The 27714-nt window shown below is 36.2% G+C and overlaps 1 long non-coding RNA gene across 1 annotated transcript; it reads right to left on the minus strand.

Annotated features, from left to right (window-relative positions):
- Positions 1-1442: 1442 nt before the first annotated feature.
- On the minus strand, positions 1443-27608 carry LOC121731034. The gene is made up of 3 exons (XR_006036181.1): positions 27555-27608; positions 2294-2348; positions 1443-1461 (listed from the first exon to the last, which is right to left on the minus strand). It is a non-coding gene; the product is annotated as an uncharacterized LOC121731034 (long non-coding RNA).
- Positions 27609-27714: the final 106 nt, after the last annotated feature.

Below are 27714 nucleotides of genomic sequence, written 5' to 3' on the forward strand. Positions count from 1 at the left end.
TATCTTATGTCCTTTCGCGACACAAACTGTTGTGGATATCTCCAAAATTACTAATATATATAAGATTATTTTGATGTATGGAGGAAAACAAGTAAACAATTTTGTTTCTCTGTAAAATAAGAGTTTAATCACTAAAAGTAAAATTATAAACAAACTAAATACAACAATAATATAATAATATCATACCTGTAAAATAAGAGAAACGACAATTACGTTTATTGTTATTCCTCCGATAAAATATTAAAATATTTTTAACACAGATCGTTTCTCTTAAATCATTTTTTTCATTATAATAAAATTGTCAACTTACTTCAAAATCAAATAAATCATACTTTCTCTTTGGAACTTATACCAGCCTACTCTATAACAAGAAACACCTAAGAGGTAAACTTACATATATTAAAGCATCCACGGTTTTGTAAGTAAACATGATTTACTGCATAGGTACGCAAAAATTACAGATAGATTATATCGGTATAAGTCAATGTCATGTCGTCATAGAGAAAAACAATAATTTAAAAACTTAGTAAAACTGCTTTATAAAATCCACCACACTATTTGCAGCAAAATCGGTTTAGAGGTTTAAGAATGAAGAGGAAGAACAGACAGACAGACTGACAGACACAATTTCGCGTTTATAATATTAGTACGTAAGTGTTTTCATTCATACGGCGCGGCTCTACGAAAACTCTACGACGACGTAGCACAAGCTACGACGACCTGACGTATCAGATGCGACTGACGTCATGCGATATTATTTAAATATTATTTAAAATATTGCTGATTTAGTATTTTTAATGTTTAATTTTTGTATAACATAAAATTTTAGTCAGTTGTCGTATTTGTTTATAAGTTTATAACATAATATAAGTTACTTGGAAAAAATGTTCTTCAAAAACATTACTCCTGACAAAGAAATACTTGAACTCTATACAGGGTGTAACAAAAATACACTTATTTTTGTTACACCCTGTATAGAGTAAGATAATACTTTCGGGTGTGTACGTGTTCCTTGTAGAGAGTTCACTGTGAGAGAAGCAGCGCTGAAAGACCAAAAATTTTTTTCACTTTTGTATGGGGAAACTCGTGACGCTCGGGCCCTTGCCCATACAAAAGTGAAAAAAAATTTTCGCCTTTCAGAGCTGCTACTTTCACAGTGAACTCTCTACAAGGAACACGTACACACCTTAAAGTATTATCACTTATTTTTGTTACACACTGTACAAGGGTCGCTTACACAGTACACTGCACACCCAGTATCATCACTTAGAAAATTTACGAAAAATAAAACTCACAGTATCTCAGTACGGCATAGCCCGGTGGTAATGCAGGAACTCGTACTCCTCCTCCTCAGTGAGGACGCACTCCTCGAAGCACCAGAGACCAGCCAGCGCCAGCAGCACCGTGTACGTCATGTAGTAGAGGAAGTAGATCAGCGCTGTTCCTAACATCGCGCTGTGCCTGCAACAAACGGAAATCAGTTAGGGCCTGGTTCCGGTGACGGTGGCCGGCTTTATTGAAACGAGTAATTTTAAAGTACCTAAATGTGTCCAGTACACAAGAGCACTCTCTATTCATTTTACTCTCATAACACAGTGGGACGAAAGACCGACACGACTGGCGAGAGATCAGACGTAGGGCCGAATTTTACATGCCCATCCGACGCATGGATCATCTTACTTGTCAGACAATCAGGTGAGCAGCCTGCATTGTCCTAACCAAACTTGGAAATAACACGTTTGCAACGCGGGAATCGAACCCACGACCTCCAAGTCAAGAGTCACGCTTTAAGCCACTAGATCACGGAGAAACTTTTTTACACTATCAGTGATAATGTTTAGCCCGGCCGCACATTGTCCGAAATTTCTGATCAGAAACAGTTAAACGTCCGCGCTGTCTCTTACATTTTGTACTGAGCCGAGTGAGCTCGAACTCGCCGGAAGGATATTTCGGATAGTGTGCGGGGTGGCGGTCCGGCGAAATTCAACTGTTTCTGATCAGAATTCGGACAATGTGCGGCCGGGCTTATACTAGCAGATACGATATTCTACACTTCAAAATATTATGTAAGGCTAAAGTGCGTGCATGTGAAGAGGTTATACTTAATAAGCCTTCAGATTCATTACTACATACCATTCATAGCTCAACCAGTGAATTATGAAATAATTTTAATAACCTAAGTTGGCACTTTCGTATTATTTTTTTTCCGAAAAAAAATTATCAACCTTTGAAGACCTACGCACGCCGCACGCACTACTATAACTAAACTAAAGACAAAGAATAAAATACTCACCTTGATGTTTTTGGATACTTCTAGAATATTCAAATACAGCAGCAGTTAGGAACGTCTGTAACAAAATACAACAATTAGTAAAATAGCCCACAATTACTGATCCGCGCCAAAAACAGCGTCATAATTGTTTAGCTAGTACAGTTTTGGTTCTAAATGAATTTTAATATTTTTTATTATTTTTTATTTTTTTATGAAATAAGGGGGCAAACGAGCAAACGGGTCACCTGATGGAAAGCAACTTCCGTCGCCCATGGACAATCGCAGTATCAGAAGAGCTGCATGTGCGTTGCCGGCCTTTTAAGAGGGAATATTGTAATAGGGGAGGGTAGGGAAGGGAAGGGAATAGGGGAGGGTAGAAAAGTGAATAGGGTAGGGGATTGGGCCTCCGGTAAACTCACTCACTCGGCGAAACACAGCGCAAGCGCTGTTTCACGCCGGTTTTCTGTGAGAACGTGGTATTTATCCGGTCGAGCCGGCCCATTCGTGCCGAAGCATGGCTCTCCCACGTATGCTACATGTAACCTGAATGAAGTCAGTATGCGAAGATTATTGAGTTAGGGTCAACTTATATTGCAACGTGATGCAGTCATCTGTCACTTAAACATTGCCTCATCAGTATGAGGCAATGTTTAATTAAATGAGCCATTTAAAATTGGAATAAGCAGCCCAAAATCGCGTCTGTCAAATTAATTTTATTATGTATCTTCTTTTGTAGTAAATAAAGTTCACTTTTAAGGGTTCATTTAAAAAATACATTTTATCGCATCGCCACGTGGTAATGTGAACTCACTTTTTAGTTGAAAGTTGTTGTTTGAAAAGATGAGGCCAATATTTTCGACATTTGAATTTTTATTAAAAACCATTTGTATTTAAATCCGAATTATTAAATTATTACTTAATTAATTTTATTGCAAAGTGTGCTAAACTTATTCCGATCAATACATAATATTATCTTTATGGTATAATTATATTTATTTTTAGGGTTCTTAATCGTACGTATTTAAAAATGTTATTAAAATTTTCAGAAACCCTCTTTGCTTCACCCTAAGTACCTACGCAAAAATAATATTATCGTGTACAGTTTACAGGATTAAAAGTTTAAAACCATTACTTAATAATTATTTATGCTAGTTTTTTTTTTATGAATTAAGGGGGCAAACGAGCAAACGAGTCACCTGATGGAAAGCAACTTCCGTCGCCCATGGACACTCGCAGCATCAAAAGAGTTGCAAGTGCGTTGCCAGCCTTTTAAGAGGGAATAGGGTAATATGGGAGGGTAGGGAAGGGAAAAGGGCAGGGGATTGAGCCTCCGGTAAACTCCGGTAACTCGGCGAAACACAGCGCAAGCGCTGTTTCACGCCGGTTTTCTGTGAGAACGTGGTATTTCTCAGGTCGAGCCGGCCCATTCGTGCCGAAGCACGGCTCTCCCACGTTTAGTGACTTGGGTAAAATATATTTACTTAGGTAAATTCTCAGTTTCATTATAATATTATTATGTTTTCATCGTGTCGTTTCGTGTGTGTCGTTTGATTTCAAATGTATCGTTTTTCCTATTAAATCACCATCAATAATAATCATCATAAAATTATATAACCTAGTTTTTTTCAAATTCGTAAATAAGAACAGGTATCCATTTTAACATAAATAATACACGTAGACTGTACAATTAATAATAATTACGGTTGTAATCCTCTGTAAATATATCATTAAAGCTACTTCAGCTATAAAAGGTAGCATTTGAGGTCGTAGGTAGAAACCATAAAATGTTGAACAATGAATACACGTTTTTATCGAGATGCTGCATTTTATGGTATTCAAAATTTAACTTTATTTACTGCCACAGAGTGCATAATATATCCGTTGATATGATTTCATCTTGTATATTTTAAAAGTAGGGAAGCGTCGTTACATCCCGTTGTTTTGTCAACTGACCCTAAAGGTTGCTGCTACCCATAATTAAAACAACAGGTGATCTTTGCTCATTGACACAAGTAAATCACGGAACAGAATCACCGTTAATACCACATCACCCATGTAAGGTGTCACCTTTATGTTGATATTTTGTTAACTTCAAAATGATGAGGGAAATATATTATTAATGAATCGTCTCATTTACTTCCGTCCAAATAAAGAATGATTTAAGTTGATATCAGTAGCCACAGATGTTGGAAGATCAGGTGCAGGACCGACTGTTTACCAGCTCAAAACGCGTCGATCACTGGATTTCTCCAAATTCAGCCTACATTTTCTTTAACTTTGAAAACAAATATTTTTAATTTATTGGGAATCGAGTATACGACCTCCGAGTCGTGACGCTCTAGACTCTAGACTCTAGAGGCTACATTATGTTTTAAAGAAGAAAGATCAGATTAGACTGATTTTGATGTCATATTATGTGTTAAAATTACCATAGTTCGATCATGGAAAGAAAAATTTAATGTTCTTCAAAACGCGCCGTGGCCCGTGAGTCGCATACATCTAGCAAGTAAAACCCTAAGAGCCAGTCCATACGGCGCGTTGCGTCAGCGTTGCGTCGACGCAGCGCTGCCGTTGCGTTGTTTTACATACAAATAACCAAGGTGTTCACACGGCGCGCTGCGTCGCGCGTCGTCGCTACGCACACAATATGACCGACAGCAGCCCCCGAGCAGGCCTGTCCCACTCGCGAGTTTAGGTATCGAACTGTAAGTACCCCTTTAAAGGGGCAGATCACAAGGGACTCACAAGCGAGCGGTGACGCGCGCGCATATTTTTTTGTTGCATATATATTTACGTACTGATTTAACCGCTGTGACATAATCGTTATTAATCTGATAAATATGAACAATTGAAAAAAGTCAAAGAAATATTTCAATAAAGTTATTTAAGACTTTAAAATATAAAAAAAAGATAAAAAAAATACACAAACATAGCAAATAAACCAATTGGTTACAAACAAACCGCATACTACACATAAATAAACACAAGCTACTATGTTTAAGTTGTAAAAAAATTCTGACCAGCTCCTACACTATAATCGAAATTCGAATATAAAACTATTGTTAAAGCAGTGCCATCTTAAAAGACGGAAAAGAAGTTCCTTCATGTGACAATGACATTTGTGAACAATGTGACATAAGTGCAAGTGACGCTTTAGTGACACATTTTCCAGTCCCGGACGCCGCCGGCTAACCACGCTCCCTTCCTGGTGCGCCTCTGCAACTCGAAACTATTTGTCTTCCGCAACCCAGCCGCTACAATTTGGTAACGTAATTTACACCTTTAACATCGAAAACAACTATTATAAAATATACGTTGGGTTACTAAAATTTGATTATTACTATAAAAAAGTTTGCTATTAGTAGCTATAAGTAGTAATTAAAAGAATATTATTTTATTTTCTAAAAGGTGACAATCTTGATTTCGTCAGAAAGGGTACCTCTTACGCGATAGAAAGAGAGCGCACATGTAGGCAAATATAATTGTAGGCATCTAGCACTGCGCGGTCGGAATTTGAACTTTATAGTATCGTAGCATGAGTTGGTTTTTTTTTAAACGGGTTTCGCTAGTGGGAATTCTGTTGGTACTACTAATATATATTCTGTGCCTCGAGACGAAGCGAGAGCCCCCTCCCGCTGACGTTAAGAGGAGTCTACACCGCCCTTTTTTCCATACAAACGTTGTCCCCTGTTTCCTCCCTGGATAATGCTAGCAGAGTTATAATTTTTTTCCTGAATATCTACGGCCACTAATACAATGTCCCTATGTTTTGTTTTTTTTCATAATTTAATTATTAAATAAGATATGAACGTTCAAAAACCCAAAAAAATGGCCAGATTTTCCGCTGTGTTCAAACATCCAGAAAACAGATTTGGCTAGATTTTACAAAAAAAAATAAAACATAGGAACACAGCTCAAGCCTTTCTATAATCTTTAATGAAAAAAGTACTTAAATCGGTTAAGTTTTGGAGAAGGAATCAGGGGACAACGAATCGTTGATTTTCTGCAGTTGTCTCTATCGCGTTCTGCGGTATAGGCTTGAGGTAAGGGAGACAGCTATAGATATTACACGTACTTTTTTTTCATTTCTCTAGCCCCTGGTGTATCCTCTTAAGACTGCTTTGTAATTACGCTGCGATGGCTCAGCGCCCGTGTGGCCGGCTATGCGTCAAACGGCAGCGCTGCGTCGACGCAACGCTGATGCAACGCGCCGTGTGTACTGGCTCTTTTTATTTACTTACGTACTATGGAAAATGCAAGAAAAACAATAATTTTCATGGCATCCGGCTTCGTTTCATGGCTACCAATTATGGGGAATTCCCAGTTCCGTACAAATTGTTGATGTCTTTGAAAACCATAATTACCTTTGACGTACGAGTACCTGTATGATTAGTCTACGTCATTCTGCGGAAAAGTTATTTTTTCAGAAAATTACAAGTCATAAGTCATAACAACAAACTACGTAACATAAAACAATGTTATAATGCGTTCAGAATATATCAATGGACGCTGTTGAGCATATTTTGTGTATCGTCCCACAAAAAAAAAATACATATTGAGTTATGGATGCACCCGACATGTTCTTTTGATCATATTTTAGAATAAAACTGCATTCATAATTTAAAAAATGTGGGTTAATACACAAAATATGCTTAACGGCGACTTTTTATACTCCTTCAGCCTGATAATTTGAAAATGTAACCTGTAAGTTAATGAGTGCGTGTACGTTGCTTGGCAGCTTGTGTGGGTTCTTGCATGCGAGTGTACGCATAGGCGATGTGGGAGAGGAGGGAGGCATGCCTATGCTTACTTACTCATTTACTTACAGGTTGAGGTTTATTTCGCGGAATATTGCTAAAAATAATAACACACTAAATTTTAAGATATGGATTTCCGCAAAATAACGCCTGATTCTATTAACTATTAACAATTTGGAAATTTTTTGTCCCTTATAAACGCACTCAGAGAATGATGACTAAACCATGTTTGACAGATAATGTTTACGGGCTTATTTACCTTCATTTAATTAAAGCTAAGTTATTGATATTCGTATTAAAGTTTAGCAGTTATGTCCTGATAATGTCAGGAGTCAGGACAAAGAATTCCTAAGAAATATTATTATTATTGAAAAGAATGGTAGGTAACATTTTGTAATTTTTAACCCATCAATCTCCAAGCATAATAATTGAAAATCTATTGTGTCTGTGGTACCCATGATGGAGGTGTTAATAATATTATAGTCTGTAGTGTTCTATTAGCCCTTATATTATGAATTATGAATATTATATTATAATTATAAATTATCTATCAATAAATAAAAATATCATATTTAATAACCAGTTACTACTTAAACTAGTGACAGAAAAAAAAATAGGTATAGATTAGTAACGGATGCCAGCAAAAACTACAGTCGCATACAAAAACGTCTATTACGGGTTCAAGTGCATACGTTACGTCAACGTTACATTACGTGACGTGACTATCCGTATTCCGTACTAATAGTGTAAATGTGAACCTGTTAACTCTTCACATATAAACGAACGATTTTGATAAGATAAAAGTACTCAAGACTCCTTTTTTTAACATGGGGAAATGATTTACGCATCCCCGGCAAATTAGGGATATCGGCCGGGGTATGTGAGACTCCTGTAGTCTACCTACTAAAACCCCATGGTGCTTTACTCATCGCTTAAGGCAGAGTTGCGGGTCCGATAGAACCTACCACAACATACTCAAGAGTCCTAGGAAAGAATATAGAATAGATAAAATGACACGATAAACATAGCTTTTCTTTTACTACAATATGTTGACCGCACCTTCCTTGCTCCAAGCAATGGAACAGCAAAAAAATGGAAAGAGCGTAAGCGTAAGCGTAAGCGGTAAAAAACCATAAATACATTTCATATAAGCTATGGGCAAATTAAAGTGTATGCTTGAACCAATTTATGCACAAATTATGAAAGCTTAAATCACTCTTCTCTGTTGGCAAAATAGAAATCCCTTTTTGCACAGAGGACTTTTTGATTGATTATTCTGTGTTATAAAAGTTGACCAATCGTGTTATGCTATGGGTAATTTAAAGACAAAGACATGATGAATACTGACAATGAACTTTAATTTCTTAGCTTTAATCATTGCTGAGAAAAATCGATATCGCTACAGCCAAATTATCAAGGCGTCGCCTTAATTCAATTCGTATGGATTAAAATCGTAAGTTTGTAAAACCATGTGATGAAGTCACAAAGTAGCATCCTCCGTTAAGTCTACGACTAGTTTTAACGGTGCCTACATTGCATCGTCACTAGTAACTGTAGATTTACTGACATATACTTTAACTTGTCTTTTATGTATGTGGGTCACGGATAAAAAAATGTTTTCAGTTGGGTTAAGTCCACGTTGCGAAAAGGGGACGGAGAGTTTAACTGTATTTTTAAATGAGCCATTAAAAAAATATACAGAAGAACATAATAATATAAGTTTCTCCCTTATTGGAAGTCGGCTAAAACTGAATTTTATTTATTACATAGGGAGAGAATAAAAACAGATTTTATTTATTAGAGACTGAATAATAGACTTGTCGCTCGCGGCATAAATTGCTCTCAAGGGTTGATTCAGACCGCAACATTACATTTCTTGGATTTGACAGATTCGGAAGACGTGTCACGCAATTGAAATCCGTCAAATCCATACAAATTTATGCCGCGCCGCGCCTCGCCTCGCCTCGTCGCGTTGCGGTCTGAATTGACCCTTAGTGTACCGCATCGCCACATGTCACGATGCAATGTTCTTCACGTCCAAACCGCTGAACCAATATCAGTGGGTATGGAAATACTATGGAGTTCCGGGGAAGGGATACTTTTTATCCCCGAAAAATGTACGGTTCTTGCGATACGAACACGAATTTTGGCGCAACGGAGTGACCGTATATATCTAGTAGATAAATAAAACAAAAATAGTTTATGATTAAATATAATATTATGATAATAGAATGACATTGTAATGTACGCCATACACGCTGCTGTTTACCGGAGAGGCCGCAGGTGTCAGTTGAAAGAATTCATATTCGATTTTGCTCCGGTCGACTACGCAGGCGAGGCGCAGGTCTAAAAAACTGCACAGGTCTATTCCCACACACGTTTCATACTTTCTCAGGCGGCCCCTCCGGTAACCGTAGCGTGCATGGCGCACATTACAAGGGATTCTAATTTAGTATTAATTTGAACTGTATTGTTATGTAGACATACCAAAAGTAGGATAGACTTCAAATAATGATAATATGTAGTACTAAAGAGTATTTTTCTGATGCAGTTTTTGCAGACTGTTTCTATGATAGATTTCTAATTATTCCTTGCGAAGTAACATTGGTTACCTTTAATTAATTACTTGATTCGCCATATTTACTAATGTTTATTGGCTAATAAAAAATGCCAGGTCTGCCAAAATATGGTACAATAAGTGCTTCCGGACTACTTTTGATTCGAATCCGATTCGAACTCAAGATTCATGGATGACAGAGAGAAATGAGGTATTCGAAGCCGGTTTTTGTGCGGGTCTATCATAGAAATAGTTCTGACTGGATTTCCCAAACCGCTTTTTTGCGCGGCAAGGCTGAAAACTGTCTTATTTAGTTTTTCAAGATATCGTTTTCATTTTTGATTTTAAAAGTAAAACATAACGCTTAAATTTGGACCTGTCGCACCACTTTCCCGTAAACACCTAATCCCCAATTTTGGTGGAAACAAAAATTTCCACCAAAATTATATAAAAAATGCAAGTTGTTGAAATCCACTCTTTTACGTCTACTTCCGACAGTATTTTTACGAGATTTTCCTTCTATAATATAAGGATCGAATCCGATAGAAAGTAGTGCGAAATTGTTGACACAAAGTTTAAACAGGACTGAAGACTTTTACACCTACAATCGAAATAACTTTTTTTCTGAGCCAGTATAGTGTTTGTTATGTTTTTTTTGCTCATGGTGCTGATGATGATGAAACACATGACCTCAAGGAATCCAGCGTCAATTCGATGTGGTGCAATGGTCGTCCGGTGCGTGTCGCAAGCCTTATGCCTTTCTAGAAATATATGAATTAAGTTAACGGAACAACATTTAGTACCATGGCGTACTATACGCGAAGAGATAATATGATAGTTGTTCGTGTTTTGTTCATAATGGCGGAGAATCAATTAGGAAGAAAGGGGGAGAAATTTGACGGTACCTTGTAGTACGTAATATAAGTACTAAGCTATGTGATAAATTGTTTAATAAATACTTTACGAAAAAATACATACGTATTGTAGATTTGTGTTGCAATTTTATCATAATTCTGTATTATTATTATCATGGGGTAATTTACGTAACCTTTTTGTCTCTCTTTTACATCTGATATTAAAAGGCTAATTCATATCCTTTGAATATTTAGCCGAAAACAATAAAATATTATAACACTTTCTTTGGTAACGTTATGATTTCTGATTTTGAGCTTAAATATTTTTTAATCTTTTTTTTTATTTTTAAAGAAAGAAATTTTTAAAATATATTTCCGCAGCAGTCGCCCTTCACAGAGACATATAAAATTCTTGGCAATTTTTGCAACACAGAAGCGGTGCGTCTAATATATTTTCGCATCGTTAGTGGAACAAGGCCGTTTGATCTCCGCGTCTCGTGTGTCACTCGCTACTGTAACCACTTAACGTATTCATACTAAAATTGGTCTGGCTTGATAAACATTGCGACAGGCATTTTTACAACGCAAGGACCTACGCTGCAAATATTGTCCGCTATTTGACAAAGCGTAGGAAGGTGGCAAATACTTGTTTTTGAAACGAAGTTCCTTATCGCGCTTTGACAGATTTCAATTGCGTGAGACGTCTTGCGAATCTGTCAAATCCAGATTATCTATATATTAATACGCAAGCGAAAAACTTTGTATCACTTTAGACGAAAAATGCGGAAACTTAGGTGAATGAAATTTTGCACAGTTATAGTTTATATATGATGAAGAGCTAATATTTTTTTGAAATTATGCTTTTATCACACATTTTTTTAACAAATAAAACATTACACACACTACAATACGCACGTCGCACACTCAAGAAGATGACAGATTTTTGAGTGACAAATCTATACATACGAATTATACTCTTTTATTTATGGTTGAAGTCTGTTGACAACAAGTTGACAAATTGAAAATGGATTATAGTTTTTTTTATTGAATCTTAGATATAATTAGAGAATGCTTACACGGCCAGTCTGAGAACAGCTGAGTCCCAGAGACGAGAGTTGAAAAAAAAAAAGATAAAGTCAATATTTTTTTACACATTAAACGTAGACTTAATCCTAATGTCGTTGAAATTAAGGTCGAATTTCGCCCATTGGGCGATCTCTAGTAAATGTAGAAATGCATCTATGCGTCGCGTTGCGGTCTGAATCAACCCTAAGCGACAACGCAATTCCTACGTTAGGACTTAGGTCGCTAAACGGCTACTTCAGTTCTTTAATTATCCGTACCTCGACCCTTGTATCCTGTAAAATTGTATGTAAAAAATCGCCATTCGTCTTTACTACGAAATGCACCCCGCATTTCGTAGTAAAGACGAATGGCAGTCCGTTTTTTTTTTATATAATAAGGGGCAAACGAGCAATCGGGGCTCCTGATGGAAAGCAACTAACGTCGCCCATTTCAACATTAGAAGAGCTGCAGGTGCTTTGCCGGCCTAAGATTTTAGAGTTATTTTCCTCTAACAGGAATAAAGATAATATAGGATAACAGATGACAGTTCTGACCACGAGTCAGCGTGTTTTGACCACTGAAAGTGAGTGTGGTTTCGCAAGCGTGGCCGCGCGACCTTGACCCACTGTGGCCGGTCGACGACCGCACCTGCGCTCACGTGGTCAACATCATCATCACTACTTGTGATCAATCATAACCACTTTTAGTGATCACCACGTAATGGACGTTTAGGTTTTAAGTTTTTGCTCATTTTATTAGATAAAATCGTACATACGAGTAGAATTAATAGTACGGTAATTTATTATTTAATGACTTTTAATCATTATTTACTTGATGATATTTTAATGGATTGACGATAACGTTATGTCGCATGTAGAAAAAGAGTAGGTACGTTTTGTTATTTTTTATTCTTAAGTCCTATTCCTGTGATAATTACATTAGCATGTATATTTTATTATTGTTTTAACAAAACTAAAACAGAATCTACATTTTAGGCCTAGACTATGTTTGAATTGTACATTTTTCCGTGACAAAATCCGTATCTTATTCCGCGTTTCAGCCGTTTTTAACGGAGTTTTTTCGAAGGCTGCGAAGGTTATATGCTTGATTTTTCTTTATCCCAAAAATGTTATTCCCGTGGGACACTGTAAAAATGAGCCTCAGGCTCTGGTATTTATTATTTATGGCGACATAAAATATGTCAGCCGTGTTGTCTGTTGCAGATTCATAAAACACGTTTTCGAATGTTTGGTAGCCTTCGCCTAGATCCCAAAGATGTTGACTGAGCAAATATTGAACGTATAATGAATCTTCATATTATTCAACATGCCATCAACTGTCATTATAAATTTTATGGAGTAACAATTATTTAAATCGATACTGTGTGTTATAAAACTGCGCATCAAAAAATATATTATTATTACAAAATACTTGATTACTTAAATGCATTTTATTTCTAATCTAATGTTTTGGTTATTTTATTTTTACAGTAAATTAAAAGCTGGTATGTAATTAAGCTATTTTTAATCACTGATTATAGTAATCACATTGATAGTGAATAGGATATTATGAGCATTGAAGAAAAAATTTAAAAACTAAATAACTAATGTGATGTTTGACTAAAGAACTTTAAAAGTCTTTGGGTAGTTAAAATTTATGACCAAGACGTGTGCGATCAAAGTTTTTCTATCTTAAACACAAAAAACACAGACAGAGAAACAGATAATTTATATATTCGGACACACAGACAGCGAAATCTCGTTTATACCCTTCTTCTAAAGGGTCTTAATTAAATCAGTTAATAGGTGATTATGGCTGTTATTGGTCATTGAAAAGGATCCTGAAAGGCAAGCAGATAACTAAACCTAAACCAGACAGACAACTTTTTAACCATTGGATACTTACGGATCCCTAAAACGGTTTTATTTCACTAGGCTTAGCATGGTCACCATAGAAGCGGTTTTTTTCTACGCATATTATCGTCAAATATGGCGTCCATTATAGACTTTTACTAGGGATTTGACAGTTCATTTGACATTTTCTTATGGTTAAAGTTATAGTTAAAGTAAGTTGGTGCAACCCACCCTAAGTCTGCATAATGCTTGTGTGGCTCAGTTGGCGGGCGAGTTGGTAGCTCAAGCCGGGGGTCGCGGGTTCAAATCCCGCCGACAGACCAAAAAGTTTTCAATGTTCCTGGGTCTTGGATGTGTATTAAATATAACTATGTAGAGGTATAATATAATAAACATTTTAAATACGTATAAAAAATTAATGTACTGGTACCCGTAACAAGTCCTTTGGGTACTTAGCACGGGGCCGGACTGATGTGGTGTGAATCGTCCATAAATATTATATTATTATTATTTGAGACACTTATCGACCTTGGCATGACGAAAACCGCGCCAACCTTCTTCAATACCACACCCACTGCGCTTTTGAAACGAATCTCGTTGCCCAACCCCATCTTGTGGTGACCGTGGTGGTACCAAGGCCGTCTAAGCAACGCTTGTGTAACACTTTTTATGTGAATTTCATTAACAATTGTGTGAAATTATGTTTATTTTTATTGAGATTTCCTTCCCAAAGGCGACCTCTGAAATAGCAAATTTAAGTGTCTTGTTGTCGCCGTTAAATTATGTAAATTACCTTTATACTAAGCGTACTAATAATAAAATACACTTTTAATAACTTGGAACAAACAAAATAAAAAAAAAAGGTTATGGGCAAAAAACCCATAGACAAGTCCTATCGTAATAAAAAAAAAGCTAAATTAAATACACATCGGTATTCAGTTACTTACTTATAAAGGGTTTTGTCATTGTCCAACATGTTAAAAAGTAGATATAAATAGAAAAGGATAAGATATCATTATAACTTTTGCATTTGATCTTCTAAATGCGTTTCAAATGGGATATGTATTTTTAGGGTTCCGTACCCAAAGGGTAAAAACGGGACCCTATTACTAAGACTTCGTTGTCTATCCGTCTGTCCATCTATCTGTCTCCAAGCTGGATCTCAAGGACCGCTATAGCTAGAGTTCTGAAATTTTCACAGATTGTGTATATCTGTTGCCGCTATAACAACAAATACTGAAAACAAAATAATATATTTAAGAGCCCATATGACCCTAACTTGACTACATACTTTAACCTAGATCTCAAAATCTGTAAGGTCTAGAAAACTGATTTTTTGACACAAGTAACTTCAGTTCATAAAGATTAAATGCTCAAGACGAAAACACGATTACTCAAAAAATGCCCGATAGTTTCTTTTTTACAAAAAACCTTGTTTTAGACACATTTTTGCTTGGATCTTCGAAGTTTGCTGTCTTTTTTTTAATATATTTTAATATCTAAAAAGGTATTGATAAAACCTAAATTTGCTCAAAACACTTTTTTCATAATCATTATAGTTCGTCTTTTATTCAAGTAAAACTAACTCGGCGATGATTCCGCGCCGTCCTTTTTCACCTGGCATATGAAAGACGGGCGTGAGTGTGAAGAGAGAAGGACGAAGTTTGATTTTTAGAGTCAGGTGAGCTCTTAAAGGGGGCTCCCATACAACAAACGTGATTTTTTATATCTTATAAATAATTTTAGTTTTTATTTCACTAATAAACTGCGCATTTTCGAATTTCGACATTAAATGTAATCAGTGCAAAGTATCGAAAGTTTTGCCTTGATAGTACAATACTCAACCATGTCAGTAGCGATCGGTATTATTATTTGTCGCATAAAAACGACTAGCGCACTGTCACAGTTTCCACGACCTGTATTGTTAGAAATATTAATCGATTATCAGCTTTACAACACTTTATTTTAAGTTTTTAAGAATGCACCTGACCCTAACTTGACTACATACTTAAACCTAGATCTCAAAAACTGTAAGGTCTTGAAAACTGATCTTTTTACACAAGTAACTTCAGTTCATGAAGATTAAATACTCAAGACGAAAACACGATTATTGAAAAATCGTCAATAGTCTTTTTTATACTTTAAAGGCATTGATAAAACCTAAATTTGCTCAAAATAATTTTGCATAATCATTATAGTTCGTCTTTAATTCATAAGTAGTAAAACTAACTTGACGATGATTTCGCGTCGTTCCTTTTCATCTGGCATATGAAAGACGGACGTGAGTGTGAAGGGAGAAGGACGATGTTTTTTGGTTTAGTCGCCCAGATATTTTCATTAAAATTATTTTATTACAAAAAAAAATACTACAAAATATTTTAACTACTACTTATAATAATTATTGTGAAAATGTGTCCGTCTGTCACTTATTTCTCATGCTCAACCGCTCAAGTTTCAGCCTATTTAAATAAAATTTCGGGGGTTTAAAGTATTTAAAAAAAAAAAATACTGTAAATAGCTCCCGAAAAAGAGATTTTTTTTTATGAAATAAGGGGGCAAACGAGCAAACGGGTCACCTGATGGAAAGCAACTTCCGTCGCCCATGGACACTCGCAGCATCAGAAGAGCTGCAGGTGCGTTGCCGGCCTTTTAAGAGGGAATAAAATAGGGGAGGGTAGGGATGGGAAGGGAAGCGAATAGGGGAGGGTAGGGAAGGGAATAGGGTAGGGGATTGGGCCTCCGGTAAACTCACTCACTCGGCGAAACGCAGCGCAAGCGCTGTTTCACGCCGGTTTTCTGTGAGAACGTGGTATTTATCCGGTCGAGCCGGCCCATTCGTGCCGAAGCATGGCTCTCCCACGTATAAATATCCCACGTATAGATAGGACAGTTTTTATATCTGAAAATTAATCCTTCTTTGCTAAAAAGAATTTGATTGATCAAAATGTTAATTTACACGTTTTGTTTGAAATGCGTAAGAATTCGCCATAATTTCATACAACGTTACATTATGTTTACAATATATTACAATATTGTAGTTGTATATAAGTGGCCAATTAACATATTGCATTATATTAAATTGTGGCATTGACTTACAAACAGGTGTTGGAAATGGTCGTTGAGTTAACTGGTACATGTGTTGGCAATCTTGTTAGTGGTTTTCGACACAAAAGACTAGGTTTTTCTAGGGTCGTTATATACTCTTTCCCCCTTTATAATTAAGTAAGTGGGTGAAGTAGGAAACAAACCATTTAAAAAAAATTATAATCATTTTTTTTGCATAAGTGAAGGCTTTAGAGCGACCGCAGACTTACAATTTCAAGTTGGCCAACTAAATCGCATAGTGTATTGGTATAGCTATTGAGCTATAGCTACTTACGAGAGCTCGCACATTGCGTCCAACTAAATTGTACAACTAACTAATTAGACACCAATCGTATACCGCTATTCCTTTCCGATTACTTACAAATTAAAAAGTTGTCCAATTTAGTTGTCTAAATTGGACGGACGGATTGGATACGATGGTCAATCTCCCAAACTCATGAAAAAGCAATTAGGTCCGTGAAAAGCAATCTGCCGCATTTTCCAGATCGGGATGCTGGAAAACAAAATGATTTGATATCATAATATGGAACATCTTAATGGGAACCCTTCGGCAAGGTTTGGTCAGTTTCTAGAGACTGGTTGCTCTCCTGGAGCCTTTTTACTGATCGCATCGGCTTAATTTTGGGTTGATTTGACCAGATTATTCTGGTTTTGGACTCGTCTATGGGCTGTTCTGACATAAATTCGGTCTATTGTGACTAGAACAGGCAATGATGCAATCATTTAAGAGATTTTTATTAACCGACTTCCAAAAAACGAGGAGCTTATATATTCGGCTGTGGATTTTTTTTTTTGTATGTTCGACCACTACTCCGCCGTTTGTGAACCGATTTTCAAAATTTTTGTTTTGTTATATTAGGTTTCACTCCAATTTGGTTCCATTTTCACAAAAGTGGTGATCTGATGATGGGATCCATGAGTAAACTTTTCTCAAAAATCAACCCCCGTCCAGATACAGGCCGATATACAAACCTCGTTAGTATGGCGAAAATACTTAAAAAAAATTTGACGACTAAAATACAACCCCCTATGACCACCCCTTTTTATTATACCAATCGATAGGGGGCGCCAAGGGAAGCAAAAAAGCTCAGATAAACTTATCTCAAAAATCAACCCCTGTCGAATGACAGGCCGAAATGTGGCCCTTGTTAGTATGGCGAAAATACTTAGAAAAATTTGGCTAAGGCTTAGGAACCTACGTCAATTAAATGTTGGTGACATGGGTTAAGGAGGATTGTTTTGGGTAAGAAAAACTCCTACTTACCGTTTCCACCGCCAGTAAACTCTCCGTTTAGAAGAAATTCGCATTTGAGATTTTGGTAATCTTCAGATAAGATCATCTGTTTTCTGATGTTTACGAAGTATTTTTAAGGCATCTCAAGGCTGTGATGAGTGGGTCTTACTTAACTACTCAGCCACGGATACCGAAGGGGGGGGGGGCTCGGGGGGCGCAGCCCCCCGCCAAAACAATAACAAACACAATCCAGAAAGTCCAAAAATAGGTTAGGTAAGGTTGGAACTTAGACCACAACACCTAGAAATACGAGCGCGCAGCGGGGCTCCGTCGACTTTCTTTTGTAGTAGTTTGTCAAATAAATTGAGGTAGGTTTGTAAACATTTATCAAGATTAAGATAATATAGGTACATAGTTTATAGGTACAATAATTGCCTAGCGGCTAGCACGTGTTTACTGTTCACTTCGATTTTTTTAAATGTATTGTTTAAAATTATCTACCTGATATTTGTGAGCACGACGTCTGACTCTTATCAAATTGTAATAAGAATTAAAATACGTAGAATATTAAATATACTTACTTACGCGATGGTTAGTAGGTAACTAAAAAGAGTGAAATTATTATTTTTAACATAAAATTAAAACCGACTTCCAGGGTAAAACAATAATAACATCCTTATAATATGAACTAAAAAGTATTAAATTATTTTTCCTATCTAATACTGCCTTTTTCCGAATTCGGCTAAACCTCAACTATTTCTGTACTCAATCTTCATAATTTTGAAGTCGGTGCCAGTTCCTAAAGTTTCAAATATTCTGTCAGAGAACTAAAGATTCAGCTATCTGGTACCGACTTCAAAATGATGAAGATTGAGTACAGAAATAGTTGAGGTTTAGCCGAATTCGGAAAAAGGCACTATTAGATAGGAAAATTATTTAATACTTTTTAGTTCATATTATAAGGATGTTATTATTGTTTTTACCCTGGAAGTCGGTTTTAATTTTTTGTTAATTAGTAACTTAGATAACAGGATAAATGATTACTCGAAATTACAAAAAACATTGGATGCTAATAAAGAACATTGAATGCTAATAAAGAACACTTGGATGCTAATAAAGAACACTTGGATGCTAAAAAGGTCTTAGAATCTTTGAATCTTTGACATTGAGCCATAAACCGCAGAAAGACTCAAAAATGTATTTTTAGGTAAAAATAGCCTGCACTAACCATAGATTAGGATTAATTATATTATTAATTTGACTATTGGCAATAAAAATGTGGAAGATTTTTTCTCATTACAATGAAAATTTCAGTTTTATAAAACGAAGTAAAGATTTGTTGGTATACACTATACGACTTTTCTATGGCCATTGAAAAATCAATGATTTTTTCTTAGAGACAAGAAAACCCAGAAAAGTTTTTTATGTTTTACAAAATACCATAAAATAAGCTATCTTTCATCTATTTACTGTCTTCAAAAATTCCTGATATTTCAGAAAATACAAATATCCTTAGGTCGTATTGATGTGTGTGTTTGAAAACCTACCACTTTTAGAAGCTCATAGCTAGGCATCGATTAGAGATAGATACAAAGTGTAAAGGACAAAGTTGTAGAAAATTTTATTAGCTTTTCTTATATTCTACAATGAAATTTCGTACGAAGCACCGTTTTCGAAAATTAATAAAAAAACCAAAAAGATAGGTTCTTTTTTCCCCCCCCTCCCCTCCGGCTCACCTCGGACGGGTCAGGACTTTTAGTATGTTTATCTACTATTTACTAACTAGCCTTAACGAGGTTCCGTAGTCATAATTTCTGCTTTCGACTTTTTCAACCACGCCCCCATTTTGAGCATTCGTTTACTAGGCTATTTAGTCAGTGCTTTATCGTCAAAACATTGAGCTGAACCATGACCTAAGTGGTAGGTCACTGACATAACTCTACATCAATACAGCGGGGCTAAAATGGTTGCTTTGGAGAATCATAATATGAATCATGATATGATTCATTTTTTTTAAATCGCAAAATGCAATTCTGTTTGCAATTCATGTCTAGTAAGTCGTACTCTCAGTCGTACTAATGATAATCGTTGACATTTGTCAGTTTGACAGTTTTGACAATTCATTAGCTACAATTGATTAGAGGAATTGCTAAATGTGACCATTTTAGCCCTGCTGGACAAAGGAACATACGTTTATCCATAGGAGACGTTTGCACCCTAATTTTGTAGAAAAAACAAAAAAAAAGTTTTGCAAAAACTGAAAAGTAAGAAAAAAATTACGTTTGAGAAAGAGCTCTTTTTTGCAATCTGAAGGTATTCTCAGATATAACTATAGTATGATAGAATACTGGCATTTAGGTTATGTAGACTTTGTCTATAGATTAAAGGTAAGTCTAAAACGAGGCACAACGCAAGGATGCATAACAGCAATACAAAATTTAAATGTTAAACAGCGTGACGTTTCATTTTACGTCGCCGTTATATCGCCAAGTTGCACCTCCTCTCCTCGACTTTAAGATGAATTGTATAAACAAGGCCTTTGCATCCTTTGTGAATGATTTATACAGTATTTTCAGAGCGAAGTAACCTCTCTTCAAATACTGTAGTGCCTGGGACAAGATTGTAAACGTCCGTATGGTTGTACGATGCACAAAAGCAGTATTAATTAAATCGTTATGTCAAATAACTTCTTTTGACATTTTACATCACTATTACATCGCCGCGTCGCGCCTCGTCTCGTTTCTTTATGGTCGTTTTACATTATTCCAATCATCCACTGCGCTGGAATCTGGATTGGATATTGGAATGGATGGAAAATGGATGTAAATCATTTTTTTTAATGAAATAAGGGGGCAAACGAGCAAACGGGTCACCTGATGGAAAGCAACTTCCGTCGCCCATGGACACTCGCAGCATCAGAAGAGCTGCAGGTGCGTTGCCGGCCTTTTAAGAGGGAATAGGGTAATAGGGAAGGGTAGGGTTGGGAACGGAAGGGAATAAGGGAGGGCAGGGAAGGGAATAGGGTTGCGGAATTGGGCCTCCGGTAAACTCACTCACTCGGCGAAACACAGCGCAAGCGCTGTTTCACGCCGGTTTTCTGTGAGAACGTGGTATTTCTCCGGTCGAGCCGGCCCATTCGTGCCGAAGCATGGCTCTCCCACGTATGCCGCGTATTAAAGTACCGAAGATCTTCGTCGGTGGTAATCACTTGCCATCTTGTCATTGTCATGTTGCGCGGGATCGGATGTTTGATTTAGGATTGCGGATCGTCTCCAGGCGATGTCGAAACGATGTCGACACGAACCAGCTCCGACGAGAAGATCCAAGGTGAATGTCGAAATCTTATTAATACGTGTTCGACGCTCGTATCGATTTTGCAAATTTTAATTCGTCTCGGCCACAGACATAGATCAAGATGGATACCGCATGTCGCTCTATATTTTGTATGAAAACGAGCTTGTCACTTTTTTCCTACCACTGTGACGTACCGATGATAGGAAACGTGTCCATTATCAAGGCCAACGTTTCTATTTAAATTTCTACAGCTCAATACGGTACTTTAAGGCATTTAGGCATTTTTATTCCGTTTGACGTCCGATTCCGATAGCAGACTAAAGAACATACTTTCGAAAGACGAGCATCGCTCATCGTTTGGGAACGCGAAGTACATACACATGAGGTATCTATCTTGATCTATGTCTGTGGTCTCGGCCCAACAAAAGCCGAGGAAATGCTAAGTAATGTTTTATAATTTGTGAGGTTGTGAGCTTGCACCGAGCGACGGTACTATGCTCGGCTCGGTCAAAGCCGACTAACATCACTTTAGTCGAAGTCGCGTTTTAAGCTATTTCATAGCTTTTATCGCGGACTTTGACTTTGGACCGAATCAAGAAATTCCGTTACGAAAATAAACCTAACACCCCCACTCCGGCCTGTCGGTGCGGCGTTGCCGTGCATCTTTTAATGCCGTTTCAGTTCGGCATACATCGGCACGGTGTGTGTGTGCGTGCGACTAGACGTATGCGAATTACAATTGCATAAGTTGATAAAAAATGCTATGGAATAGCTTTAATGTAGCAGTCCCGAGTGCCACTCGTTTTTTTTATTGGCCCCTACTATGAGACCTCTTGTTCCCCCTTCCTAAGGGAAGAGACAATTATTTGCTTTACTTTAATTATTACTTCTGTATTTGTTTTGATTTCAGAAACTTTTATAGCGTGATACAATATTATTATTTTCGTACGCTACAGGCTCATTCCATTTCCAGCCCTAAAGATTAATTAGGGATTCATAATTTGTGTTTCAGGAATACTATTATACTGACGAAAATGCAGAAAAATTCTAGTAGATAAAGTTAAATATGGTCCTAAAAATCCGAAGGTGTACCTTAATGTTAGTACTACACTAAGTAGCAATTAACAAGCCGTCTTTGCAATGACTGTTGCAATAGCCAGGTATCCAACGAGATAGATTTCCGATAAAGTCTTTATAAATAAATAATATTCAACTTGGATTAGTTAAGTAATTTTGAGAAAATAATTTAACAAAAAGAGAAAAAAATCCCTAGGGACCGTAGAGTGATGTCAAGGGTATCAAAATGCTAACATAGGTATTTTAACTAACATTTGATAGTAAAAAAAGAAATGTATTGATAGAAATGTCATTTTCTTGATTTTCACTATAAAATATTCAGGGCACCACCGTAAAAACTATAAAAATTATAATACCTAACTTCTTGCCAACATACTAAATACTACCATACCTATTGACCAAATTTACAACACAAAATATGACACAGAACAAATTTCTTTATTACGACAATTATTATAGTTGTGATAGTTGTGACTAGGCCTAAGAAACATCGTAGGTACACTCAGAATAATATTTTGAGCACTTCCTTTATTTAATAAAACTATTATTCGACAAATGACTTGACGCTAAAAAAGGATTACCACCAGCCATTAGAAAGTTTCGGCACCCTCCTTATATTTTGAGCGCCTCCATCCACACTACGTATCTGAATCCGATCCGTACCCGTGGTAATACAGTCCGGACTCCGACTTGGCGTAGATTGTTGAACTAATTAACACGCCTTTATTAGCTTGAGCTGTATGTAACGGAATCTTTGAGCTCGATTTTTACCTATCTCTCAAATATCTCTAATTGCTATCTCCAGTAGCATAATTCGAAACTTTGCGTACGTTTTAAGAACCAATGACAATGCAATAATTTGTTTAAAATTAAACAAAATATATTAAAAAAAGAGTGTTTTATTTAGTTTTTAAACTATTATTATTTTATGATATGTTACGCACTAAATTAGGCTTCAGATGTCGCACTCCTATTCGTTATTCATGTATCTCAAGTTGGAATCGGTTTCGGATCAGATGTTGTGCCAAAGCGCTCTTAGGCGGAAGACAACACTAGCACGTGGTTTTCTAGAAGACATAACTCTATGTCTGCCTCACAGAACACCACGGCCACCAGTAGAAATGCGAAAGTATAGACAAACTTTGGAGATAAACTTAAGGTGCCGTTCCGATCTTTACCGCGGCCAATCGCGACCGACAAAAATTCAATTAAAATGCCACTTTATGACAGACTATAGTATATGTCATAGAGTAGAATATTATTTGAATTTTTAGGACTATAGTCTGTCATAAAGCGGCATATTAATTGAATTTTTGTCAACGAAAAAAGATCGGAACGCTACCTTAAATTTATCTCCACAGTTTGTCCATACTTTCGCATTTCTTTCTGTTTTATTTTTGATTTAACTTACTCACTTATTGTTTTTTTTCCCTTGTGTAATCTTTATTGCAATGTGGTGTAATGTGTTTACATGTTGAATAAATGTTTATTATTATTATTACTAAAGTTCTTAAATTACTGGCCCATCTGTGCCGAAGCAGGCAAGCAGCAATAACAAAACAATCACATCGAAAAACATGATATTAAATCAGAGGTTAACGCGCAAACAACATTATGATATTATGAAACTGACTGGTAAGTTTAATTTTGATAAACAGAATTTGTATGTCAGTTTCATAATGTACCCCCTACACAATATCAATGCAGCTTAAACTTTTTGTTGGCATTATATTATTACTAGCTATTTGACCGAGCTTCGCTCGGTATTCGATACAACACGAATAAAATGACATTTTCTAAAAATGATTCCTCGCTAGATCGATTTATAGCCCCCGAAACCCCCTATATACTAAATTTCATGACAATCGTTGGAGCTGATTCCGAGATTCCAATTATATTATATACGAGAATTGCTCGTTTAAAGATATAAAATAAACACTAGATTGTTTTGTACTCGGGAAGTATTTATGCAAACCTAGAATATTAGGTATGCAATTTTGTTGACGCAAAAAATATTCGCCAGTAGGTACTTTAGCATTATTTTAAATTTAGAATAAGTTTCGTAAATCACTAAATCATGACAGGTATAACACAGAAATCCAGAAGTTATCAAATTAAAATATGCTTTGTTTACACTTGAACTTGAACATAAAATAGTTACATTCTTAAACTCTTGTAAAAACCAAGAGTCTCTTCGTTCTTATCCGAGATCTTGTCTCTTACTAAACTTTATAAAAATCCGTCCTGCAATTTACAGAGCTCATTCATTAGGAAACCTCTATTTGTTTAAAATATTTATGTCATTACTAGCTGTCCCGGCTAAAGTTGTTTTGCCATAATAGGTATAAAGTATTTCGCCCATATTATTTTATTGAAGGGACTAAATAAGTATGTTACCATGGCAACGTCCATCGCTATCCTGTCGCACAAACAATGGTCGCCGTCAGTCTTGAGTTGTAATAATTTACTATTATTTATTTAACAAATGCACTTATCAATAAAAAAAGGACCCAGTAGCCTATTCTCAGACCCACTGAACATATAAAATTTGGTTAAAATCAGCCGTTTCGGAGGAGTACGCGGCCTAACATTGTGACACGAGAATTTTATATATAAGAAGATTACAGCAAAATATTGGAAAATGATCATTGATCATGAGTTTCTGACATCGAGTGTATCCTGTGAGACCTCACCCTTTTCGCATACTAGTGTGAAGGAAATGAGGCAAGCATTCATTATCATCAGCCTAATATGGTCATCGTACATAGCTCAACGGGTATTTGGTGTACCTAACCACTTTACACATAAAAACTATAGAACGACAAATTCTCCGAAAGTCCGCCGGATAGAGAGAAGTTCGTACATTTATATCTCTTTTCTATTATCCAGCCTATATTTCTTGTCTTGTTAACAAAATCGTTTTTAAAAGTGTTAGAAAATGCAAGAGAGAATTTTTTTTTTTAGTTTAGGAAACTACCCGTCTAAACTCATTTCCTAAATTCATTTACTTACTTCACCGCAATCGTGTTATTTGAAACTAGTAATAATTACCAATTTCCCTTGGTCTCAGTAGTTATTTTAATTCATAAATCAGCAACGAATGCAGGCAAAAGCCCTTGACGGATTTGTCTAAAAAAAGTAAACCAAGGGACGAACTTTTATTTTGTTTTATCCAAACGTTGCGTCTCTCTGAATCTTATTAAGTCTATTATCTAATTATAGATTACCTAATATAAATGTATTGGCAAGGTATTTTGGTATAGAACAAAGTAGATAAGAATTAATTTTAAATTATAATATGCATTATTTTCGTTTCTTTTTAACCCTCCATCGTAGGTATCGCAGACACAATAGATTTTAAATTGTTTTGCGGCAGTCGGCTGCCGCTTAGGGATTGATGGGTTGAATTACACCAAGATTAAGGATTGATACTATTTTGATCTTTTTTTGTTTTTGATTCCTGTTTTTTTTTTTGTAGAGAAATAGAAACACACCTTTGCAGGTTATTATAATACAACAACAAAGGTTTATAACGCGATTGCACTTTGCAGGATTGACAAGAAAGTGACAAAATATTGAAACCGGAAATTAAAAAAAAAACGATATTGGATTCGAACCTGCGAGATTCGCAACCAATATCCATTTACCAAACCAATTTAAGCAACTGAATAAATAATACGAGAAAGGCGAATGCCCAAAAATGTATGGACCAAAAACCCGTAATCGATTGAAACCATTTATATTTGGCATAGTAGACTACTTATACTGTATTCCAAATACAATGTCCTTTTTGGATTAAACAATCACCGAGTACTTACTTTAAAAACGATCGTAACTAATTGACTTTTCTTATAGGAATCTACATGATATTCAGGACGACGCGACGCGATGCTACAAACGATAGTGTGGCGATTAGTACGTAGTAAAAACATTTTAATACAGATGTACACTGTACAGTGTTGTTATTATGTTACATTTATGAATTTAATGTAGATTTAATGTTTAAATATTTATCACTTTCATATCTGACAGTATAGAATGTTAGTTTGGTATAGAAAATAATCTGTATACAATATGTACTGTTTTTTTTTAGGATTAATAAGTACACGATATCGGTTATATGATCGTTTGTTTTTTTTATAAAATAAGGAGGCAAACGAGCAAACGGGTCACCTGATGGAAAGCAACTATACTGTCGCCCATGGACACTCGCAACATTAGAAGAGCTGCAAGTACGTGGCCGGCCTTTGAAGGTTTGCAGGTCGTATTGAAAATATAGTGACAGTTTATTTCAGAGTTTTACAGTGCGCAGCAGAAAGTTACGCAAAAAAAGTACGGTGGAAGACTGCCACTCATCAAAGTGATGAGGATGATATATTTTTCACGTGGAGCGATGCCGAAAAGTTGCAGGTGGTATGATTCCGAACAGTTTCTTAGAGCACTCCCCGTGATACAACCGATAGTGGATGTAGAGTGAAGCCACTTGTGATTTAGTTTATTCTTAAAATATATTATATTTGACATACTTTTTTAGGGTTCCGTATCCAAAGGGTAAAAACGGGACACTATTACTGAGACTTCGATGTCTGTCCGTCTGTCTGTCTCCAGGCTCTTACTCAAGAACCGCTATAGCTAGACTTCTGAAATCTTCACAGATTGTGTATATCTGATGCCGCTGTAACAACAGATACTAAAAACTAAATAAAATTAAGATTCAAGGGACGCTCCCATACAACAAACGTGATTTTTTGCCCTTTTTGGCTCCTAATCTATAATGGCTATATTATGTAGACACATGATTTTTTTACGAAATCCTCAATTATGTGTGTACTTTAATATTTAACCGCAAAATTAAATTAAAATAAATAATTAAGGGGGCTCCCATACAAAAAACAATTTTTCCCTACTTTCGCTCTATAACGGTATGGAACCCTTCGTGCGCGAGTCCCACTCGCACTTGGCCGATTTTTTTTCTATTTAATTGTAAGTACCTTATTGTCAACATCGCTTTCACGAGAAAGATCACAAAAACAAAGGAAATAACTAGTTGATTCGAAGTAGATACCACACTGTGTATCTCAGATTTTTTTTTAATTATCGGTTTCGGTTATGGTTTAGAAAAAAATGAATTGCATATTTTCAATCTACTATTTATGCTCTACTTTGCTGTACATAAATTATTTTAATCGACTATGGGTTTTTTTTGGGCATTGTCCTTTGAAATTTCGAACACCTCTCACTAGCACCCTACAGTTCTACTTCATCTTAATCCAAAACGGAAATAAAAAATAAATAAAACAGGATCCGAATTTCAAACCCCCTTCGCTATTGTTCACTATATCCGACCTCTATTATTTTCAGCATACTCCAAAATGTGAGTAAAAAAATTATAGGGTGGTTCGCTTTTCGAAATTTCGAACCCACTGCGTTACGTCTTTGTTGTCTATGGTGAAATTTAAAAAAAAATCAAAGTCAAGGTCACTCACCCCAAGGTCAGCTGCTGGCACTAAGTATATGGCAATTGGCAGCGCGGCTTGGTCGCGACTGAGCGAGGCGGGCCGGCGCGCGTCGCTGTCGCAATCCTAGTATGTCCTAACAGCGAATGTACGGTCGCTTTTCGGCTAAAAGGTTAAGGGAATTTGGGAT

Source organism: Aricia agestis, chromosome 10, assembly GCF_905147365.1.
Source record: "Aricia agestis chromosome 10, ilAriAges1.1, whole genome shotgun sequence".
Lineage (NCBI taxonomy): Eukaryota > Metazoa > Arthropoda > Insecta > Lepidoptera > Lycaenidae > Aricia > Aricia agestis.